The following is a 25,208-nucleotide window of genomic DNA, read 5'->3' on the forward strand; positions in this document are numbered from 1 at the left end:
AGATGCTTCCTCCATAGAAAAATTTGGCAGTACACTAAGTCCCCCTCTTGCATAACATCGATGCAATATTAGGCAAGTTCTTGCTTGACTTAATTTGGCATTTAACCTCACTAGGCTAGTAACTACTTAAACTCTTAGATCCATTGCTAAGTATGTACCAACTCCTAGACTTGAATACTTCCTGTAATGGGCCTTTACTGCTAACAGAACTTATTTTTATTTTCACGAAGCGCACTTTGTCATTTTTAGATTCATTGACTTTATTACTAATCATAGAAACTACCTTTTCAATCTCTGAGCACAGTTCCACTGTTTTCCTAGCTACTTCTTACTAATCTCCTACATATCCTTTTTTTTCTGCTTATTCCACATTAAAATGCTACAAAATTCTCTCTCTCTTGTCCCACTGAATTCTTGTTTCACTTTTAATGTTAAGACTGTCTAACTTTGTATCTCTCTCTCTGTTTGAACTTTCTGGCTATCTTTCTTCTACATTGTACTTGTTTTGCCTGAAAATACTGGTATTTTATGACTGTGTTTTTCTATAAACTGTAATCACTGGATGTAACAATTTCAGTGATCAGTGTTACTTTTCATAGACAACTAAATTTTTTTTATTCTTGCATGTACTTTTTGTACTGCTGGTAATGGATGGCACGGGCCCCATGTGATTAAAAACTTTATTATTCTCTGTAATGCTTTGTGGTTGATGTTTCCAGTGCTTCTCACGTACTTTTATATTGTAGTGTTTTGTACAATCCTCAGTGTAACAGTCTTGTCACATTATTGTGACTTTCAGTATACAGGCCCGCGGCCATGAGTGTATCACAACCAGGAACAAGATGTGCGACTGTTTCCAGTTATTTTACAGAACCTCCATTTGTTTCTTCCACATTTTTAATGGACTTTGTAAAGCAATGTGTACTTAATTCACTATCTGTTCCATCTTTTGTTTTCAATTTATCTCTCCTTAACTATTTCTGCATCAAATTAGTGTCAACACAAGGTTGTTCTAGATATTTGTTCTTGCCACTATATTTACCGATTTTTTTTTTTTTTTTTTTTCCAATTTTCTTTTCTTCTCATCTGATCCTTTTTCTTGTATTTTTTCTTTAAGTTTTAGCACTTTCATTTGCTATCTGCCTTTTGTCTTCTGATTTGGTTTCTATTACCACTTCACACTAAAACACTTCTGCTAAAGTAATCAAGGATGTCATCTTGGATTGCTTTTCCTCATGTTGTAAAACTTTTCATTATGTTTGGATCTTGTGAAGTCAGCGCATATGTATGCAGTCCCAGGATTGCAGATCTATACATGTAATCAGTTTCGAGAAGGCCCGTATCTCCTTCAGAGTGAGGACTATATATTCTTAGTATACACTTGATTTTTATGTTTTCCTGCCCAAATGATCCAGTCAGTCACTCCCAAAACTGTATATTAGAACAAGAAGAGCAAACTGGTTTATAGCTTTGACTTTATTCCAAGACGTCAAGGCAATTTTCAGTGTTACTTTTAGTCTCTTCAGGTATTCTTTACTGAGCTTTTATTCTCTTTTTTTGTTCATGTTTTGTTGCCAATGTTTCATGTATTTCCAAATATATGTACATGCTGTCCTGCTCAAATTCTTATATATCACATGCCTGTCCTTTAAACAAAGTGGTTTCTGGGAGCGAAATTGTAACCAAAGCCTAATCTGTTTAGTAAATAGCTTAGAGGGTTATAGGCAAGATAAAACAGCAGCATTGACACTTCTGTGTTCCTTTCTCGAGTGTTTTCGTGGTGTATTCTGAAGAATTTGACTAAGAATCGCCCTGGAATTTCACCCTTAGATTTTTTCATCTCTGGATAATAATTTGGTGACTGAAATGCAGAGGCTGACAAGCTGAAAAAAGACTGAAAACGCAGAAGAGTGATTCAAGAACATCGCTGCTGCTCTCCTTTTTAAATTTTAAATTTTTTTGCAGGCTGCATCCCCCATGTGGGGGGGCAAGCCCCTTACACACACCCTAAACTTATATATACCAACTCTGAGATTGCCATACCTCAGAAAACAGTAAATATTCCAAGAAATGGAATCTCATACTTAGTATATGTAAGTCGAATCTTTTGGCCATTCAGTGTCTGTATTTTAGGACTCACTTTAGTGGGTCCCGACTTTTCAAATGGTTACATAATTTGCTCTTTGTCAAAGCTTAACTGCATAGTGATTTGCTACTGTTTCATGGTCACTGTATGTAGCATAGATAGGGTGGGGTGAATGGGGCAGCTGCCCCTTGAGGAAAGTGTTAGGGGTATACGATTTGGTGATCCTGATCTCTTATTAATAGTGCATACAGTCTTTTAAATGCTGGTATTGTATCTGCGGTTAAAGCTGAGCTATAACGCTCAGTGTGCAGTCTAACTGTAGCAACTCTTGCGGCAAGTTAATGTCCAATAGTTTTTTAGGATGGTTTGCAGGTTTACTCTTAAGGAGGAGTATTGTTTTTTCCTGTTAGACAGTTTGGTGTCTGTTTGGTATTTAGATACAAGTAATTCCCACTTGGGGCCAATTCTTTGTGTCAAGATGTTGGTGCTTTTAGGCAGAAGAATGCATTTGGGACTGGGATTTTCCATTTAGGAGCTTTTCTTAATTTTGTCCGTTTTTCTGATCATTACTTCATCCTATTTTGTATCCTATACATTTGAGCTCTTTAGTATTTCTTTTAATTATTCTCTCCACTCAGCGTCTCTGTATTTAACAGGATCTTCATAAATACTTTTCCAGAATGTGCCTATTTTTTTTTCTTTTTTTGTGTTGGTGTTTCTGTTCTTTTTGCTTTGTTTACCAATTCTATATAAAATCTTTTTGGGTCATCCATAACTTGCTTTATTTTGTACTTTTTTCTTTTTTTTTCTTTATATTTGTCTCTATACTTTATACACATCTAAAACTCACATCTAAAACTATCAGCCTGCACTGATATTTTTAGTTTATTATCGGTAGTATATGATGCATCTTGATCTATTTTGATACTGTGCATTGTTTTTATCACTTTTGATACTGTGCATTGTTTTTATCACTTCTGTTTTTCGAAGTATTTGTTATGATTTGTTCCATTTTTGTTTTGTATTCTTCTGTGATACTTCTTGATGTAATTGCTTTATAGTTTTTTTCTATTCTTTGCTTCCGTAATGGCACTTAACTTGCTCCCTTCCTTTGTTCTATTGTTAAGCTCTGCAGTAATATACTCTATTTATTTATTTTGATAATATCTAAGTGAATTGATCTGTTTTATCAGTCTTCTGGCATTGTGTTTTTATTTACATTCCGTAATCTATTTCTTTCATCTATTTTAATGTCTATGCATTTCCCTTAAATCAAGTAGGTCTTCACTTAAATCATTTTCTTTTGGATTGAGAAGCATCATCTTTGCTCTCTGTTTCTTGCAAGTAATCTACAGAAAGTTCCAGAAGGCCTTTCTGTGGCATAACCTTTTCTGATGCATTCTGATTAATGTGCTGCTCCTTTGTTTGGGAATTTCTCTCCTTTTTGGAGTGCTTCCTGTGCCTTGTGTGTTACACAACCTTCATTACATTATTGTATGTAGTTAATTTTTTTCATTGTTTGTCACTGTTTGTGCCGTCATCCCTGTGAGTGTTGTTTAACCATACCTTGCATATTTTTTGATTGCTGTGATTAGTTGTTATTCCTTCTAATTGTTCTTTTTTTGCTAGCAAGTGGAAATTTATATTTGTATTTTTTGGCCTGTATCATGGTTGAAAACAGTCCATTGACCTAGTTAACAAACTGATATTTTTGTGTTTATGGATTAGTTGTTGGCTGATTAAATTAATTTGAAAGTAATCAACTATCTTTATCTTTTTCAGAAATTTGCAAACGTATAAAAATGTTAAAATGTGTAGTCTTTAGCCTCACAGAAAAATATAAATGAATGAAGAATTCAAACTATAAGAGCATATCTGCATAACTCACCTCCTTTGTTTGATTTATTGCTTTTATGTGATTTATATAAAAGGTGTTTTGTCATAACTGTAATCTGAGTCAGTAATTATTTCTGAATGTTTAAAATGCTGTTCTCTTGCCATTTACCTGTCTTGTCTAGTTAAGACTGAAGTATGGATTTTTTGTCTCCTCTTCATTATTGGTTTTAATCTTGCATCTGTTTTAGTTGATTAAATTGGTGTCAGAAGAAATATTTACTAACCCATCCCTGTGGTGCAGAGAAGTAAAACCCTTACTGGGCTGCAGTTAACCTGCGTTTGACTAGCTATACTGGTGTTGAAAAGACCAGGTAGGGAGGATGGAAGTGCAAGGCCATCACTGGCTTGCCTGTTCTGCCAGGGGAAAAGTGGCTTAAGCTCACTTTGGTAGTTGCTGACAGCATTCCGAGCTGTGCTGTACTAGCAATGTACTGCTTGGTTGGTATGCTGTGCAGGAGCGTAAATGTACATACACCTTCCATATACAGCCATAGCAGAACTCGAGGCTATCTCAAGGTGGTGTTGGAACATCTGGCAGCAGTATGAAACTGCACCAGCATCCTCTATTTCCTCATAGGCCCCTGGATGTGGGTCAGGTCGAACCCAGGGAAGGCGAAAGTGGGTAAAGCACACCCAGTGAATGAAGAAAATGATGGTCAGGTGCAGTAAGTTAAGTAAATCATTTATTTACTAGAGTAGTGTGTTCTTCTGACTTTACCTTAAGTTAGCATTTAAAATGAGATGAGGCACTTGAAAGTGATTTACTGTATAGCTTGCTCCAAAACATGTACCACAGACTGTTTGTTTTTCTTTCCATCAAAATAATTAACATGACCGTATAGTGATCTGTTGTCAATTTTCATTCATTCCTCAACCATTAAGTTCGAATCCAATCCTCTGATCCAACTCAGCTGATAATATATAATATAACTCGTGACCAACTGAAAACTCTTAAGGTCCTCCCTACCCATAATGCATCAACCCTAACATACCTCAATTCTCTTTTGACACTTTTACGTATAAACATGGTCCGCTTGTTCTCGAGCATTTCTAGAGGTAAGTGATCTTTATTCTTAAAACTTTTTTTCTCCCTAAATTGTGTGTGTGTGTGTGTGTGTGTGTGTGTGTGTGTGTGTGTGTATGTTTGTATGTATGTATGTATATGTGTGTGTGTGTGTGTGTGTGTGTGTATGTGTATGTATATGTATATGTGTATATATATATATATATATATATATATAAAATATAAAACTTTTACTTGAGTATTTTTGTTCACCATTGCTGCTAATTTTTCCTGTATCTATAAAACCTTAACTTTCACGTTTACACTTTTTGTGTATTCTTAGTACCATTGTTGGTACTTATTTACCCTTTTCTCTCTTTCTCCTTGCCCCCTAAAAATAAATAAAGATATAAGTATTTTTATTTAACTTTTTTTTTCTTCTGTTAGTTGTATCCTTTGGCAAGATGACTAAGAAAGGCTTTTAAAAAAGTAAAAAAAAAAAATTCGGCTATAAGCTGCTTTATACTGATGCCCATGACCGTTGTATTTATTGTTGGTGTCCAGACCATCTTAATCTTGATTGTGAGATGTACAAAAGTTTTTAACGTATGTGCTTTAGCGGATAGGAGAAACAAATTGATTTTGAAAGGGTTACTTCCAACCTCTTTTTCAGAACCCATATCTGGGGATAATCACCCCCCCCCCCCCACCCACACATCTTCTAAGGATGATCCTAAGAAGTTGGGTTATTCCAGTTTTCTAGTTCATCTTATGCAGAGCCTCTAATCAAAAAATCCAGATAGGATCCGAAGCAGTCTCCAAGATGTCTGCTATGCCTGCTAAGACACCTTTGGATCAGAGTTCTTCGGCTCCGAAGATTCTTCCTAGGGTCTGATACTCTCCATCAGTTGACCCAGTTCCTTCAAGACTTCCGTCTCCCTTCTTTGAGAGACGGTGGTCCAAGTTGCCAACCATTGCTTCATTTCTTTCTTCACGAGTGTCATGGAAGCTAGTGTGGATAGAATGATTGAAGTTCCTCTGTGTGCAAAAACCAGATGGGGGTCCTTCTGGCTCTTATCCCTTCCGGGCAGGAAGCTTTAGCAAGGTGTACTCATCCAGTAATGGCTCCTTCTCCAATTGTTTCAGAGTCTTTGGATCTGAGTTTGCCAAGACCATCTGGTGCATATCCGAGAGTTCCAGTGTCCTTTCCGAGTGCACCGGCTCTGAGTTTGGAGCCAAGTGGGTCACAGGGATGTAGCATCCCGCTTGGATCTGAGGTGTTGGAGTCAACTCTGAAGTTTTTGGAGCTGTCTTATCCCTTGGAGCCTCAGTCTTGGCCAACTTAGCTCCAGCCTCTGCATTCAGTTCCATTGGCTTTCTTTTTCCTCGGACGGTCTGCCTTCGAGGTAGTGGAGAGTGTGTTCTCTGCTTCGGCAGGACAGAGGATCCCCCCCCCCTTTGGATCTGGCTTTTACTTCCTATGTGTATTTGAGCCAAGAGCCTTGACATTCAACTCCACAGGAACAGCCAGTCAAAACCCTACAGAATACGCAGCAGGGCATTGCCCCTCTTCTGACACTTTTCCTGGCACATCCGACTGAGGAAGCACCCTGGAAGAGAAAGTGCAAAAAGAGGCACTTAGATTCCCCTCAGGAATCTATCACTGAAGAGACCGATTTTGAAGAGGGGAAGGGTCCCCCAGATAATCACTTGAATAAGTCTCCTTTGGAGACAGGGTGGTTGGTCCTCCCAAAATCCTTCCCTGATTGAATCAGTGTTCCTGGAGTTGAATTTGTATCTGGCCCTTCTACCTCTTGGATAACTCTGCCTGCTGATGTGTTCATCGGTTTGATCTCTCTGGGCATGGAAGGAACCTGATGCAGTTAAACACATCCCTGAGATACCAGACCGAATTCTGATACCTCAGACAGTAAGGGAACACTGGAGCAAGAGGAATGCCTTTAGATGCCATGGTCCTGGCAGTGGCCATGAAAAAGGAACGTATGGAACAAAGTTCCACTGTCCAGCCCCCAGTAGAGTCCAGAGCTTTGGACAGGTTCAGGAAGTCTGTTTATGCTTCAGTGACCTTTGCTGTTAAGTCACTGAATTGTCTGTCATATTTTAGAAAGTTGCAAAGAGATTTGATTAGGGAGTTGTCAAATACCCTTTCAGGGTCCACTACTGTAGAGGCTGAAGCTATGGTAACCTCACAGTTGGCAACCCCTCAATCCATCTCAAACTTGTCCATGCAGCTGAGGGTACCTCAAGGGTGGCAGTTTCAGACATCTCATTAAGGAGATGTGTCTGGATGCACTTGTGTGATTTTGCAGAGCCCTTCAAGTCTTCTTTCATCAGTGCTCCCTTTGACGGATCTTCCTTGTTTGGCCTGAAAGTAAAGGACACACACTCCAGGTGTGAGAAGGATGAAAAGACTGTCTCTGTTGCAGGAGTGTGTTTTTTGACCCCCCCCCCCCAGGACATTTTCAAGAAACCAATTTGGGGGTCGAAAAATGTAGTTCAAAAAATCTTGGGGTCCTTTCCAAGATCCATGTGGAGATGGTTCCCCCAGGGCAGAGGGGGAACACTAGTGGAAGATGCCACCCACACGGCAGACATTTTTCTCAAAATCAAGGGTCTAGAGTTTCCTTCTCTGGCAGACCCTACCAGAGCTCCTGAAAGGAGGCCTTATTGTCCCCTTTCGAGGTAATTGGGGGTTGTTTATCCCTGCACCAGAGAGCCTGGCTAGATATCACAAAAAATACCTGGGTGCAGAGGATTATTTCTAGGGGTTATGTAATTCCTTTTTTCCTTCCACGCCCATCCTCACAAAAGTTTCCCAATGTTCCACCCAATAAGAGGAAAGCAGCAGCACTAGAAATACAAAAGCTGCTAGTAAAAGAGTCATTCAAGAGGTCCCACCAGACCAGTGAGAATCTGGAACTTACTCTATTCTAAGTGACCATCGTCCAACCTACCTAATTGGGAACAGATCCCAAACCATCAACCAACCTATCCTCAGAGTAGTTAGAAACAAAAAAAAACCTTTATAGCTACTGATCTCATCAATACTCTAAAAAGCTGTAACTGGACCCCCCCCCTAAAACATCTACCTCTAGATGATGCCATTGAGTACTTTAACACAACCTTCATAAAACTCTTAAACCATCATGCACCCCCTAGAACCATTGGAATAAAAACTAACTATGCCTCATGGCTAAGAAAAGATACTAAAACTATAATGAAAGAAAGGGACAAGGACTGGATTCAATATCAGAAAAACAAAACCACTACTTTGAGACAAAACTATGTAGTGCTCTGTAGCAAAGCCAAAAAACAAATCAAACTAGACAAATCCAGCTTCTATACAAGCATGCAAGAAAAATATGCTCACAGCCCACAAAGTCTGGGCCTTAATAAATGGTATATTGCATCCAGGAAAGTCCACGACTCCGATCCCTGTGCTTACAAATAACCATGAAAACATTCCTACTCAGTTTAACAAATTCTTTACCGAAACAGTCCAGACCCTTGGCAATGCCCAAAATAGTACTAGCAGCCCCACACCAATAACTAAACCACCCCAGTATACAAAACAGTAGCCCCAATTTTCACCTCCACTGTGTATCCACCAAATCATTATCTAAACTCCTTGTAAACTTAAACCAACTATTCTAGCAGTTGATAAACTGCCAGCAGACTTCCTTCGGATCTCAGCTGATGCTATAGCATGTCTTGTCTCTATTCTCATAACAGAGCTCTCTCAGAATGCAAAGTCCCCACCTCATGAAAAATCTCATATATAATTCTACTACACAAAAAGGAGGCAACTCTTTAGAGCTCACCAACTATCGCCCAATAGCAATCATATCACCTTTATCCAAAATATTAGAAAGAGTTATTCATACTCAACTAATACAGTACCTCCAGAATAACAACCTACTCTCCATATCCCAGCATGGCTTTAGACCTTCCTATAGCACAACAACAGCACTACTATCATTCACCAACATAGTTAACCACCACAGAAACAAGGGTCTATTTGTTTCTTCCATATTCTTAGACCCATCAAAAGCCTTTGACATGGTAAACCACAGTCTGCTTTGTGATACCCTATCCACCCTAAATATAAGTCCCTCCTCTGTCATGGTTCAACAGCTACATATCTGCTCGTCAACAAGCAGTCCTATGGCAGGACCAGTTGTTCCCTCCTGTTACCAGTAACCATAGGAGTCCCCTCAAGAATCCTTCCTTGGCCCATTGCTGTTCTCTGTATTTACAAATCGGATCTCTTCATCCTCTCCCACTGCCTCAATAGTACAATATGGAGATTACACCACCCTAGTAAGTGCTGCCCCTACCCTTGGTGAACTGCAAACCCTTACCCAAATAACTTCACCCTAGCTGAAACTTGGTTCACTAACATCAAATTTCTTCTTGATCCCCAAAAAAAAAACAAATTGTTTTCAGTCCTGGCAGTGCTCCTCCTCTAAATAATAATTTCATGATTAGCTCCAAAGAAAACATTCAAATCAGTCCAACCACATGCACTAAAACTGCTAGGCGTAGAAATAGACAATAACCTGAGGTTCGACATCCACATAGCACAAACCATTAAGAAAGTTGATAAGAAACTGGGTCTGCTTTACAGGAACACAGCCGGCCTTAGGGATAGGCGAACTAGGCGACTGCCTAGGGCGCCATACAACCGGCCTCGTAAAGGGTGGAGTTTTATATCTTTTATTTATTTATTTGTTTTAATTAATGTATTTTTGTTATTTTGTGATCTGTCTCTGAGTGAAGGGCACCGAGAAGATCACAAAATAACAAAACCATAGGGAGAAAGGAAGGGGGAAGCGCCCTCCCACTTTTATACCATCAGGCTGGCTTCAACAAGTAAAAAAAAAATTCTGCCGTCACGCACGGAGCTTAAATTAGTTCAGTAAAGAGAGGGGTTAAAGGGACAATCCCAGTGTTGAAAATTAACACCCACTTTAATTATGTCATGTTTATTCCCACCCACAGTGTCAATTTACTTTGAATTTACTTTGAAACTCTGCTATCTGGCATAATTTAATTTGTTTAATCCAAATTTATTTGCCAGAAAAAATGTTTAAGGGGAGCATGGCAAGTATTGAATTGAAGACTGTTAGGCAAAAATATGGATAGTGTGTGTGTGTGTGTGTGTGTGTGTGTGTGTGTGTGTGTGTGTGTGTATGTATATATATATATATATATATATATATATATATATATATATATATATATATATGATTTTATTCAACATGAAAACATTGTTTTAATGAGTTGCCATTACCGCAACCGCGAGTATTACACAATCACGTTAACTGACTTCGTCCACAGACCAGACGCTACATTCTTAGTATTAGCTGATGAATAGTGCAAATTGGTAAGTCTGGAGCATTAACTTGTTAATAACAATGCTTCAGACTTAAATTTTGCAAGAATTAATACACACGCAAGTCTTTGCTGCTTTGGCTTGACCAACAGGTGTTGTCATGACCGCATTACACAGACACAACCAGGCAGTGGTTTGAGTAGCTGATTGCTGCTGCATTGTTACTGTATATATCAAGAGGTACATTTATATGTCTTTTACAGTTTCATAGTGTTTCACCTAGACATCAATTTTAAGTTCATGGCGAGCAGTTTCTATTGCTGCATTTCATTTTCACTGCCAGAAGTTTCCATGATTCCATTTCCCATCTGGCAAAATGGCACTAGATATAGAAAAAGCAGACACTTCCGCAGTGATAGTGTTTTTGCATTATCTTTTTTACATATATATATATTGCTTAATAGGAAGACAGCAATTACTAGGCAAGTAATTCACAGAAGCTTTTGTACTTTGCAGATGCATGCTTTTATAATGTACCTCCTGCTTCATAAAGGCAGAGCAGGTGCATTTGGTGATAAATTTGTGGTTGTTCATCCAATCATCCAGGTTAGTCATGAAGGAAATGAGGGTGTCTCTGTGGGTAACATATAAGGGTAGTTTATTTCTAGAGATCGTGTAAACTTTGGGTAATATATCTATAGCTCCAGTGTGTTTTACTTGCAGGTTGGTGGAGATTTCAGTTCTTAGTTCGAGTGTTAGTGAAGCTGTGTATGTTGCTTAGCTGCAAGACAACAAAGAGAAGTGGATAATTCATCGTACAGAATGCAAGACCTTGATCTAAACATAAGACTCTTTTAGAAACTTATAAAAAATAATGGGCTTTAAACCTGTCATGGTAGCTAAGGGTCTTTAGCCAGTGATCTTTTTGTTTATGATGCACACTGAGCCCTTTTTAGCTGTGTGAAGTGTCAGGACAGGGGCATAAGAGGGTAGTATTGTACTTTATAATTGGTCTAATTAGACTACAGTACATTGGAACAATAACTTCTTTTCATTTGGTGAAATACCCTTAGATATAAGTTGTGATAAATAGAATAATTTCCTAACTGCTAATGGTACATGGCAGTCAAAAGGGAGTTGCAAGCCATTAAAATACATTTCCTAATTGCTGACTTCAGTGCATCTCTTGAAAATGGATATCATATCAGAATGAAAATGGCAACATGGAATACTATAGTTTTATAATGCAGTGTACCATGCATTTGATGAAGGTTATGGTTAGGTTTGAAAACATATGGTGTAAAAATCCTTTGAAGGACATTAAATCTGTGTGGTGTTTCCCCTATCATGGTACCTTTCACACTATGTGATGCATTTTATTCATAGCCCTCCTTTGTATTGCCTTTTGCTGTCTCTGGAGCTACAATTTCTCTTACTTTTCATATTAAATTGCTGTTCTATGACTTGAAAACGGTAGAAGTAGATGGGGCAACCACTTAGTCTGATATTTTACATACATACATATATATATATATATATATATATATATATATATATATATATATATATATATATATATATATATATATATATATATATATATATATATATATATATATATAAAATTATACATACACACACACGCGCATATATATCGGCCCTCTGTGATCTACTTGCTTATCTGATCCCTGCTGGCTGGCAGTTGTTCTCAGATCACTGAGGCCGTAGTCCATGCTCCAAGTTTTCTTTGCTATGCAGATATAACCCCTCTGCTGAGTGGAAGACAAGTTACCTATGCCACCATGTCAGTGCAGGAACCATTACACCCTTCTTATGCAAGTGCCCTTTCTCATGTACCTACAACGAAGGCTACCACTTTTGGAGCTTGGTGGATGAACACCCATCCCTTGGCCATTTTTGATTTTAATGTTAAGTAGGAAGAGTGGTAGGGTTGCTATATAGGAAAGGATATAGGTAATAAAGGGTTAGGGTGTTCAAGTATACAAATTAAAACAAAGTTACCTAGGTGAGGCGCATGTGTATGACCATGTTTGGTTTAGGTGTTTTAGTAAGGGCTTGAAGCTGTTTTAGGTATGTTGGGATGGTGTTCCATAGATGAGTACAGTGAGTCACCTGCTGAGTTATTAGAGTTTGTTTTTATTACTAAGAGCTTACTGGTTGAGCAAAAGTCTCTTCCTGGAAATAAGTATTGCAGGGTATCTTTTTAGTGCTGGACATTTTTCTGTTGCAGCCAGCGGGGTATTTTACAGTCATTTCCCAAAAAGATGAGAAATGCAGTAACAGGCTGCTCTCAGTAGGCGCTAGGTGCACACAGTGTGAGCACTGGGAAGTCAGTGCCAGCATACTGGCATTCTACAGATGTTATTTATTTTATTGTTTTATTTTATTTATTTGTTTACTTATTTATTTTGCTAAGAGTATGACGGGGAGGTGGGAGTTGCTCCTGGAATCCAAGTGAGGGGACTTGGGAGTGCAGTACCAGCATACTGTCATTGTGCCTATCTCTCTCGCCTTTTTTTTTGTTGTTGTTAGAGTCTGTGTGTTGTTCTTGCTTGCTGTAACTTGGTTTGAGCTAGATAGGGATGATCACAAATGCTAATTACACTTGTAATATTTATGCTTAAGCTATAATAAGGATTTTATTCTGTCTTTTACCTTTTACTTATGCATTTATTGAGTTTTTACTTTATTTTTGTAACAAGTATCATGTAACTCAAATTCTGCTTCTTATCCCCACATAAACTTATCGCCTGATCTCCAGGCTGTATTTATGTAGACATATTGCAGTTACTATATTGCATTCTTGTGTGTGTGTGTGTCTATCTACTTCTCTCTCTCTCTCTATATATATATATATATATATATATATATATATATATATATATATATATATATATATATGTATAGACATAAATTATCTTTTATTTTTCATCTATAGTTCATTGTCTCTCTAATGCTTTATTTTATTTCATCTCTACAGTACCTTTGTAGTATACATTATCTTGTCAATGACATTGTATGATGTGAACTTATCTCACTAAAACTTAAGCTGATATTGAAATTGTTCAGTATTATACAATGCCATGACCAGACAGATAAACGTAGATAGCTATATATATATAGGTAGATAGATAAACAGATCGATAGATAGACAGATTACTATTGCATACACTCAATCATTGTTAGGTCAACATTTTCCCAGCTTTACTATCACATAAACAACATGATGCACTGAATGATCTCCCAAGTAAAACAGTCAAGGATATATAGTTGGTTACAGTAATGTTCCATTAATGTATTACCTTTTCAAGAAGTGCACCTTTTGCTTGTGGAAAATACCAAGTTAGCTAGAAATGGTTATATGTCATTACCAGCTTCTCCTCATATATAATTGGGGCATGGTTGTTGTAATACATAAGAGAGCACAACATATTTAAGTTATAGGTACATTTGAAGGCTTCAATGGGGTTCTCTGCTACAATTTTCAGATATTACTCTAGAATTGTAAAGTGCATGGAAAATGTAAGCAAATTATTATATTATTAACATTTAGCAGGGTTCTTTATTTACAGTAGGTAAATTTAACTCTTTGTCAAGATAAAAAAGATTAACATGGCAAATATAGGACATCATTAACAGGAAAACTAACTTGCCTTGGACAGATGTGAATCCATTATTACAAAGCAAACCCATAATTTGAAAATAAAGGTTAATTACAAAAGTTTTGAATGACCTTTTTTGGTTGACATTTTCTGAAATGGGTAGTTATTGATTCATACATTTTGTTTCATTGGTTATTGAAAGAATGTTTAAAACTACAAATTTAAAACCCATTCTAAAAAGTGGTGCTGTATTATACAAGGAATATAATTTAATTCAATCAGGAAGGTGAATCAAAGAACAAATACATGTATTCAATGCCCTAAAAGGTGTATGCAAGTAGCCTGTTTTGAAAACAGTCCAAAGGTAAACTTAATCCTCCACTGGCCAGATGCATTTTCTATGAATGTGGGTTTTCATGCTATTTTAATGAATGTGAGTTTTGTCGTTTCAATGAGTATGAGTTTCAAGGGTAGAAAAGTTTACTGCTCATGCTAAATCTGTATTCATTGCAAGACTGTATGGTTTGTTTAGCAAATTGCTATCTGTGTTTGTGTTATTTTATTTCAATATCTGTAAACATTGTGGAAGTAAATAAGAAAACAGTATGCACACTGATAGATTAGAACAGTGTGTATGGTAACTGGTGAGAAATAGCCAAGTAATAGAACACTGGGATGGCTGGGGAGAAGGCTGCTGCTGGAGGGTAGGCGTTGCTGCAGTAGGGGTTGCTCTGGGGGGGGGGGAGCGATCTATTACCCTGCCTAGGGCCCTATTTGACCATGATCCAGTTCTGGTATTTAAAGTAGGAAATAAGTACACAAAAGCAGTTGCAGTTTAACTACATTACAAGGTATCTTTTTCTTCTTGTGTATTTAAATGATTTAAGGAAATTACAGAAGTGGCTTTTTTGGAGAGCGACCTACATGTGGGTGTGGCTCAAATAGGGTTGTTTCGTGAGTATGTTGAGGGTAGGGCGTAAGGTGAACTGGAGCACTACTTCACCTAGGGTGCCATTTCAGCTAAGGCCGGCCCTGTACAGGAACAAAAACAGTTAATGACAAAACGCACGAAAGTAACCATCACAAGAACTCCTCTTCTATCCACCCTCCTGTATGCCTCTCCCATCTTGACCAATTTCTGCCAAACTGATCTAAATAAAATGGAATCTTGCTACAACAAGATTGCAAAGTTTGCTACTGAAGCCTCATATAGGTCCCACCACTGTCTTTCGTTAAGCAACTCAACTGGCTTGATTTGCCTCATATACTTATACTCAATCAACTCTCTGTAGCGCACAAACTCTACTACCTTCCTGAGAACTCCAGCACCTAATTCAGTTCCACATTCCCTCTAGACCCTTAAGATCTAGTAACCAGAACCTCATAACTGTCATCAAACAAAAAACGAAGCTGGTAAGCCCCTCTTTGCCACCACCATTGCCAAAACCTGGAACACACTACCAAGCCAAATAACTTCTACCACCTCCTTTAGTCAATTCAAAAAACTCCTGAAAACCCACTACCTGAGTAACTGGCTATGCTAATGCCATTCACCAGGCTAATCCATACCAAGAGAATTTGTCAGGGTACAGCTATGTATAAATAGTTTCTCCACTGAAAGCTTCCAAACCCATATACATTTACCTTACAGAACTTATAACTGCAAAATAAAATAAAAATGTAACTGTCTGCTGTAAGAAATGTTTATCACTAGCATGATGTCCTGTTGTGTGTGTGTGTGTGTGTGTGTCTGTGTGTGATGTGTATGTATGTTCTGCGTCTTTTTACTCTCATGTAATGTGGAGCTTTTCTCCCCAGGCCTCCGCTGAAAATGGACCTGTGTCCAGTCGGACTTTCCCGGTAAACAAATGTAAAATAAATAATTTTAGTGCCAAAGAAAACAGGGGCCTGGAGACCATTTCTGGATCTCGGCAAATCAAACAAGTTAGCTTGACACTTAAGTTTTGGATGGCCACAGTTCAGTCCTTACTGCCTTTTCTAGGCAAGGACGATTTCATGTGCTTGATGGTATGCATCTTGAAGGTCTGTATCACAAAAAAATGAACAGTTGTTCCAGAAGGTTCTTGCACTTCCAGCTGGGAGCCAGTTAGGACCAGTTTAGAACCCTGCCTTTTGGTCCCAGGGTGTTCACCAAATGATTGGCTATAGCAGGTTTGAGGCTGCATGGATTCCAGGTGTTTTACGTATTTAGGCAACTGGCTCATTACCGCTCCAACCAGGCATCTACTCATAATTGCAAGAAATCAGGTGCTCCAAGCTTGCTCCCTTCTGGGAATCACAATAAACTACAAGTCTCAGTTGCATCCATCACAAACACTGGAATTCATAGGAGCACGTTTCAATACAGTATCTGTGATAGCATCACTGCCACTAAACAGAGTTCCAACTTTAAGATCCCAAGTCATAAAAGTTATTCACTCCACCAAAATGTTAAGCTCGACTAATTCTGCTAGCCGTGGGGGTCAGTGTCAGCCATAATTCTTGTTCCCCTGGCAGGATATCATATGAGAATTCTTCAGTGGATGCTAGCATCTTAATGGTCAAATCTTTATCAGAAGATGTCAAATAAGGATCACACAGACATGGAAGAAGTACCTTTTGGTGGTGGATAAAATCAGACAAGGTTTTACAAGGCCTTCCATTCATTCTTCCTCAACCCAAAGCAGTAGTGACAACAGACACCTCCCATGGGGACTGGCACTTCCTGGGGAAAACAGTCCAAAGCACTTGGTCTCATGAAGAAGCCAATTTGCATATAAATGTTCTTAAGATGAGAGCAGTGTTTTTAGCACTGCAAGCTTCTCAGGATGCTGTACCTCTGGGAACAGTTGTGATGAAAACAGAAAATATGTCCGTAGTTTGGTAAATCAACAAACGAGGAGGAACCAAGTCTCATCTTTTGCATTGAGGCCCTCAGAGTGTGGCAATGGGTGATCTTATCCAATCACTTTTTGATAGCAACGCACCTTCTGGGAAGTCCATTGTGATAGACAAATTGTGCAAGTCCATTATTCTACCTTGCGAGTAGGTGAAACTGAGGTGATTTTCCATCACTGGGCCCAGCCTTGCTATAATCTTTGTGCCTCCCCTAAACCACAAATGCAGCGGCTTTTTTGCCCTGATTACTCCAATGGGGGAGTCGCCAAGGGATGCTGTGGTCCATGTTTGGCCATCCAGTCTTCTTTGTGCTTTGGAATCCACTAACCCCCATTGATTTCCAAATTTCTACAGAAAGCCACAAGGTTGAAGAGCAGGGTCATCCTCATTGTACCATACTGGCCTCAACAGGTTTGGTTCCACTTCCTTTGGCCTTATCTCATTTGCCGACATTGGATTCTGGATTCAATTCCAGGCCAGCTGTTTCACCTCGACCAACCAAGGAAATGTAGACACACTGTAAAAGAGATGAGATGCACGAAACTCGTCCGACCCTCGAGAATACCAAATAAAACTCCAAGTCGCCAAAATGTAAAATGAACAAAATTTATTAGGTTTAAGCTTCTCCCAAGATTTTTCGGTTACAATACACCAACTTCCTCAGATAACTCCTTGCATCTGTTGATCAGTCATGCTACATAGGAAAAAGTCGTCCCGTCGCTATGTAAAATGTGGGGAGCTAGAACAATGCCACAGTCTGACTTTTTTTCCCGTGTAGTATGACTGCTCAACAGATTTAAGCAAGGAGTTTTCTGAGGAAGTTGGTGTATTGTAACTGATGAAAAGCTTGGGAGAAGCTTAAACCTAATAAATTTTGTTCGTTTTACATTTTGGCGACTTGGAGTTTTATTTTGGTGTTCTCGAGGGACTGAGGAGTTTCGTGCATCTCATCTCTTTTACAACTGTCTCACCTGACAGGCATGGTTCACCTGGATACCTCAGTCTTAAAACTGACAGTGTGGTTTCTCCAGTTCCTTTAATAGGCAGACAAACTATGTCCTTGTACCCTGTCAGTCATGTAGTTTTGTCTTCCCATAAACCTTCCACTTGGAGAATATACAAGAGTAAGTGGAAGAGGTTTGTTTGTGCACATCTAAAAAAAAAAAAAAAAATCCATCCTTTTTCAGCCCCTATGCAAAATGTATTAAAATTTTAGGCAAAAACTTTTAATTGGGGAGCTAGCTCCTCTACCACTAAAGTTCAATTGCCAGTAGCCCCTAACTTTCATATAGGAATTGACAATTCTTCTCTAGCCTCTACTAAGATATGCAAGGCCTTTCTAAGAGGCACTCTTTTAATTGGACCACCTTATAAAGGTTCTACCCCTCCATGGGACTTGAACCTTGTTCTGCAGGCCTTAATCCATTCCCCTTTGAACCAGCTGGAAAATGTGATCCTAAATTTTTGACCCGGAAGATCTTATTTATTTATAGTGGATATTACCTCTGCCAGGAGTATTTCAGAACTTCAAGCATTATCCTCTAAACCTCCTTACTTGATTTTCCATAAGGATAGGGTGATATTAAGGACCAACCCTTCCTTACTTTCTAAGGTTGTCAGAATTCAGTATCATTCACTATTAATACGCCTGTTTTCTTCCCCAAATTCAAAAACAAAGGTGAGTACATGTTGCAGTTACTAGACCTTAATAAGCATCTGTGTTTTCTACTTACACAGAACGAATGACATTAGAAAATCTGATCAGTTGCTTATATCTTTTGCATATAACAAATTGGGCAAGCCTGTCACAAATGACATTGGCAAAATGGATTACAGACTGCACAGTCTTTGTCTATAATAAATCTGGCATTTCATTACCAAAACCTGTAAGAGCTCACTCTGAGATCTATGGCAGCCTTGTCAGTATTTTTATCCAATCATTCCACGGATGACATATGTGCAGCTGCTACTTGGGCTAATTCTCATACTATTATTACTCCTTACAGATTGGCTCTGGTCTCTAAGGGAAGAGCAGCCTTTGGTAAAGCCGTGCTCAGGAATATTCTTCCTTTAGAGTCCACCCAGGATATAAGATAGCTGAGGACTCTGTTCCAGTGGTTGAGGAATGAATGAAAATTGACAACATCAGATAAAGAAGTTATTTACTTGCCATAACGTTGCATCTGTGTTGTCCATTTTCATTCTTTCTCAGCCTCCCACCCACCAACCCCCAAACCTTATCTAAGATTTCTGGAAGAATGAGATGCTATTAAGACACCACTGTACTGTATTTTCTGTGGAACTCCAGATATTGGTTTCCTTTGTTGGGAACATTATTCAGATAGTTATTATTTATGTAACTTAGCAAATAAGATCTGAAGTATGGTAGGGTTGGTGTATTATGGGGACGGAGGAGCTCTAGAGCTTTCAGTTGGCCACAAGCTATAGTATCGGCCAACTCTGATCCAAGAATCGGATCTGAAACCAATGTTTGAGGAAGAATGAAAATGGACAACACAGATGGAATGTTGTGATAAGTACATATTTTTAATGCTCATTGCAGCAGTAGTTTTTATTTCACTATGTAAACTACTGGATGTGCATCGATTCAATGTTGGCATTTTGTAGAGATACTAGTTAGTCTGGATTTCATTATTTTTATGTATGTTGCTCAATGTAGATTAGAGCCTTGTACCTTGCTTTTCATTCTCTTGTATTTTACTTTTATTGTATTTTTTTGCCTTTGTTTATCGGGTTTGTCCAATTGTGTAGTCTAAAAATCCTTTTCAGTGGAGGCCTGGAGAGAAGTTGCAGCATATTACAAATATTTTTAAACATGATAGTTTACAGTCTGTTGTGTATTGTCCTTGTGACCAATTGTTTTCTGGCCTGGATCAAAGATGAAAGGGTAGAAATGCCAACCCATTCACACTGTAATAGATGACAAAATAAAAGGTAAAAATAAAGAAGAAAAAACATTGCTCACTAACAGTTACTCAAACATCTAAGTTATGTTGCAGCTAAAGCTGCTCAGTTTTCAGATTGTACAGTATTTCTTGGGCAGTACAATCTTTACGTAGTTGTATATTAAGAGGCGTGGAGTGGTTGAGCGCACAAAGTTTCATTGTTGTCTTTTTTACAAAGATCTGAGGTTTTCATTCTGTAGTATTCAACAGATTATCATCAAAATGTAATTTGAGTGAGCATTCTAGAATTATGCCATTTACAGAATTACTACCCTTGGGGATGTCATGCCCTTGAATACTTTGGTTTGTTGACTGTCAGTGCACACATCTTGGCTTCACTTTCCTTGAGTAATCTTTCTAATGCTTGAGCACTAAATATTGCTGTGTTTGTGCCCACTGTATAATGGGCCTGTCTGTCTTAGATGCCTTGAAATTGCTGCCATATCTTACTCCATAAACGTTGAAATCACTTCATTCCTGTTATTTATTTATGAATGTATGTATTTGCTTGGTTAGGGCAGTTTGCTGTATTTCATGTATCTTGTAACAGTGTTCCCAAATGAAGCCCTTTAATTTTGCTTGTAGTTGTATTGAAACATAACAGCTGGACAAGGAGTTCACCTCTTTTGTATTGTTAAGTACTTTTATAAATTAAACAGTTAAGTTTCCTAACTTCAAAAAACATATCTTTTTATTAAAATACATATAATGTAAAAAGTGAAAGAATTGTAGTTATTTTTTCATAATGGAAGACCGCTAAGCAGTTTGTAGTTTAGAGTACAGAAAATGTATGCACAACCTACATTTGTGTAGAAGAAATAAATGTTTTAAGTTTTATTGCATGACTTTCATTCCATTCTCCTTAACGTATAAGGCACTGTTTGAGTTTTTACGGTGCCATTTTATATTAATGTCACTTGAAGTCATCCATTTTAGTCCCCCCCCCCCCCCCCCAAGCAGGTAAATTTCTGTCCAGTTTCATATCAGAAAAGATCCTAAGGAGAGTGTTATTGTGGTTATAAACATGGCAATATGAAGTTTGCTTTGTTTTTTTCTTTTCTCAAGTACACATTTGAACATGGTTCCTTGCTATAATTTTTCCCATCCTTCATTGTAAGTGCTTTCTTTGACAGATTTCTTTAGTGATGCTTCAAGATCTCTCTCTCTCTCTCTAATTTATATATATATATATATATATATATATATATATATACATATATATATATATATATATATATATATATATAAAACACATATTCAATTTTTATTTAACATCTACATACACACACGCATATTAAATTTTATTTAAAATCTGCATACTTACTTTCCTTATTTCAGTTCATTACAACAACCCGCTTCAATCAGTCTCTCATTTTGATACCACATTCTTGGTTTGGTGCTATTGAAGTACATAGCATTAAGACTTTGTTTTATTATCTTAGTAGGACATTTCCCTTTAGAATGAGTAGGCTCCTGTTTTTATGTCCATGCATTTACTTTTATGTCATACCACATTACCTTTCTCATTGCTGCACATGTGGATACCTCTCTTCTAGATCACTCGCTCTCTTCTCTAATCCACCCTCCATTATTATTCACTATTGTGCAAGTATTAGCATCAGTTCATGTCAGTTATACATTTGGTCATTCTCTAAAGTATTGTAAATTTACTCTTGCCATCAAAGTCGTCATATTGTGCATTTGTCCAGCTTTGTCTAATGCCTGTGTCAGCTTATTTGTATTAATACCTGACAAATTTCCTGTGTTCTGTCATTCCCTTATTTTAAATATCGATCGATTTATATTTTTCAAAAATCCTTTAGATAATCTTCCTCATAAATGTGCAAGGTCTTTTACTGTGGCCCAGTAATTGCTACTGCTGCTATCCAACATTTCATCTAGGCTGGCAGTAAGAAAAATAGGCTAAACCAGGTATTTCTCTTTTACATGAAACATTTGAAAGACCGTCCACAAAAAATCTAGTTCAATTTCTATGTTGTCTTTCTTTTCTTATATTGAAAATTGAAGCAAGTGTAGCATGGCCAGCAATCTTCTTTTACCTCTTCATTGTTGCATGTTCTTCAGCATCCTTCCCCATGTATTATTTCCTGTTCCCTTATCACAACAGGCATGCCATATATACAGTTACTGTAACTCTTCTAATATTGACCTTCATTCAGCTGTAGGTAGATGCATTAAATACTTAATTGTCTCAGAATGCATTTATTTTTTACTTCTTTATTACATTTTTGAGATGTATAGGCCAGTTAGTCTCCTGTCATTTCTCTGTAAATGCTTTGAGCTGGGTTTGTTAGCAGTTTGAAGTTAACATTGGTACTGTAGTTTTGTTGAAGGGCCACTTTACTTTATCACATCTTTCTCAGTTTTATGAACTCTTGAGCCATACTATGGATCATGGTGTCAGCATTGCTGTCTTGCCACTCATGGGAGTAACCATTTTTGGGAAAACGTCAGTAGAGCCTGGTTTATTATGGTGTTAGTCAGAAATCCATTAGTACTGTTTTATTATTGTGTTTTTTTTTATACCTTTTTTTATGTCATCCAGACACTGGATTGCAAAATATGTAGATGATGAAATGATTGGCATGGTCATTATCTGTGAGGATGGCATCTTGTCCTCTAATCAGCTATTTAATATCCTATTTTTACCTTTGAGCAATTCTAAGACTCAACTTGAATCTGAATTATTGTAAATGTATGGTTATATGTTTTGTACCAGCAAGAATTAATTATCTCGTTTGCTAAAGACTGTTGTTGCCTAGATTTTGGAAGATTGTTTGGATGTCCTAGGTGCCGTTATACATAGAATTGTTGACTCGGTTAGAAACTAGGCCTAGGGGTTGGATGGGTGTCTATATAAAATGTTTGAGCATTAGTTCACTAGAACTGTAAAATTGTACACTTCCTGCATTTGACATGTCACTGAATAGAACTCCTCATTTTGTTGCTATTCCAAACGTGACTAATCTTTGGAAAGCATCCAAAGAAAATTCAGAAAAACAAATTACTGATTGTAACTGTGTATATCTTATTGTGAAAGTTTTTTTTTTTGTTTTTTATTGGCATTTTAGGAGAAAGTAATCAACTAGCTCATTCAAGAGTCTGTATTAGATATTAACATCCTAAGAGACTGAATTTCATGTCCATATCTAGATACTGGAATAAGCTTTAAGTTGTCCATATTAGGTTCATAGGTTTATACTAGGCTATCTGCCCTAAGGCATTTATAAGCCTAGCCCAAACTTTTGTGGCTTACGCCACCCCTTATATGAAAAAATACTGTGCCCATTAGTTTGTTGTGCCTCTGTCCAGCAGTGACACAGAGATGATTCCCGGGGTAAACCTACGAACTCCCATCCACAGGTCAAGATTTCTCTTGAACAGAGCCAGCGAGGTGCTCTGCCTCACATGGACCGGGATTTTATTCCACAGCATAGGGAGTCTCCGAGTGATAAATCTATCCCTCCAGCACGTCCTAGTTATGTCCGTGCTAAGGTTTAAGTCACTTGCTCTAGTGATTTTGGTGGATTTAGATTTTTTGAGGTGGAGCATCCGGGTTGGACATGGCCTTGTATGTCAGGCACATGTCACCTCTGAGCAGACGGTATGCGACTGAATAGAGCTGGAGTTTCTTCAATCTGGCAGCATATGACAGATTTTAGAGTCCCTTTATCCTTTTGGTGAGGAACTTTTGGGGTCTCTCCAATTGCTGCAGATGGGTGAGATACATCCCGAATGGGGCATTGTACTCCATCATTGGTCTGATAAGTGAAGAGTACAGGGGAACAATGACCTCACTAGATCTGGATGTGAATCCCTTCATGATCAGGTGGGCAATGTAGAAGGTCTTTCTAACCACTTTAGCAACGTGAGTGTGAAAAGAAAGGCCACTGTCAACCTGGGTCCCCAGGTCCCTGATAACCTCTTCTGTGCTTAGTGGATTGCCACCTATATGGTAGCTTGGGGTTACCTTGTTTTTCCCAAAGGGTATGACTATACATTTTTTGGCGTTTAACTTCAGGCCATGGCTCTGGCACCAGCTATCTGTTTCCGTGAGTCCCTTCTGAAGGATATCCGTGTCCGATGCACTTTCCACTATGGCCCAGTTTGCAGTAGTCTGCAAACTTTGGCAGCCAAAGTCCTCCCATGTTGGCCTGTACTTCTGAGAAGTAGATGCCGAACAATAGGGGGCCAAGGACCGAGCCCTGTGGGACACCACTTGTGACCGGCTTGGAGTCTGACATAGCGCCAGCAACTCTAACCCTGTGGGTTCTGTCCTTAAGCCAGTTTGCAACCCATCTTGTGACATATGGGTTTACATTTAAGCTGGTAAGTTTGTCTACAATACCCGAGTGGGGTATTGTGTCGAAAGCCTTTGCAAGGTCAAGGTAGGCTGTATGGACTGCCTTTCCCTCATCAATGGCCTTGGTGACTGTTTCGAAGAAGTCGACCAAGTTCAAAAGGCATGATCTTCCCTTGACGAAGCCAAACTGGGTCGAGTCCAATGTCTGCAAGTCCCCTATATCTTTGTTTATGAGCTCCATTATGATCCTCTCCATAGCTTTGCAGACTAGACTTGTTAAGCTTATGGGGCGGTAATTACCGGGGTCCGTAAAGGCACTGCCTTTGTGGAGTGGGACCACAGTTGCCGTACACCATTCCTTGGGCACGTATCCTGTGGTAAGGCTGAGATTAAACAGCTGCCTTATGTGCGGGTTTAATTCCTCATTTAGCTCGTGTAGCACACAGCCAGGGACACCATCCGGTCCCATTGATGCTGTGTTTTTAGCTTTAGAGAGAGCAGCTTTCACCTGCACATTTGAGATGTCTGGGAGGCTACACTCCGCTGGGATAGTTATCTCTCCTTTAAGGGGGGAGAGGGGGGTGAAGTTTGCACTGAATCTGTCTGCCAGTATGTTGGCAATGTCTGTGGGTTCAATGATTTTTGTATCATTTTGGACTAATTCTGAGCATATCTGGGAGTTTCCACCCAGGTTCCTAACATAGCTGAAAAAGGCCTTATGATTGTCCTTTGAATCCATGGCAATTTTTCTCTCAAAATTGGCCTTAGTTGATTTTATGAGTGCTCGTATTTTTTTACTAATAATGATCAGGGGTGACTTCCCTTTTATGGATTTTGTTCTATCATGTAATAGCTTTCTCCTCTTATTGTAAAGTTTGTTAATGGCTGGGGTCCACCAGACTGGACGTTTGCCCTTTGTGGAAAGAGTCTTGGTTTTATTTGGGATTGCCTGATCCATGCAGTCCTGGAGGTGTTCATGGAAGGCATTTGTAAGGGCTTCCGCAGCTTGGGTTGTGGTTTCCACTGGCTCAGGTGCCTTGAAGGATACCACACCAG

The sequence above is a fragment of the Protopterus annectens genome, chromosome 16.part0 (assembly GCF_019279795.1).
Source record: "Protopterus annectens isolate FY-2018-M chromosome 16.part0, PAN1.0, whole genome shotgun sequence".
NCBI classification, from domain to species: Eukaryota; Metazoa; Chordata; order Ceratodontiformes; family Protopteridae; genus Protopterus; species Protopterus annectens.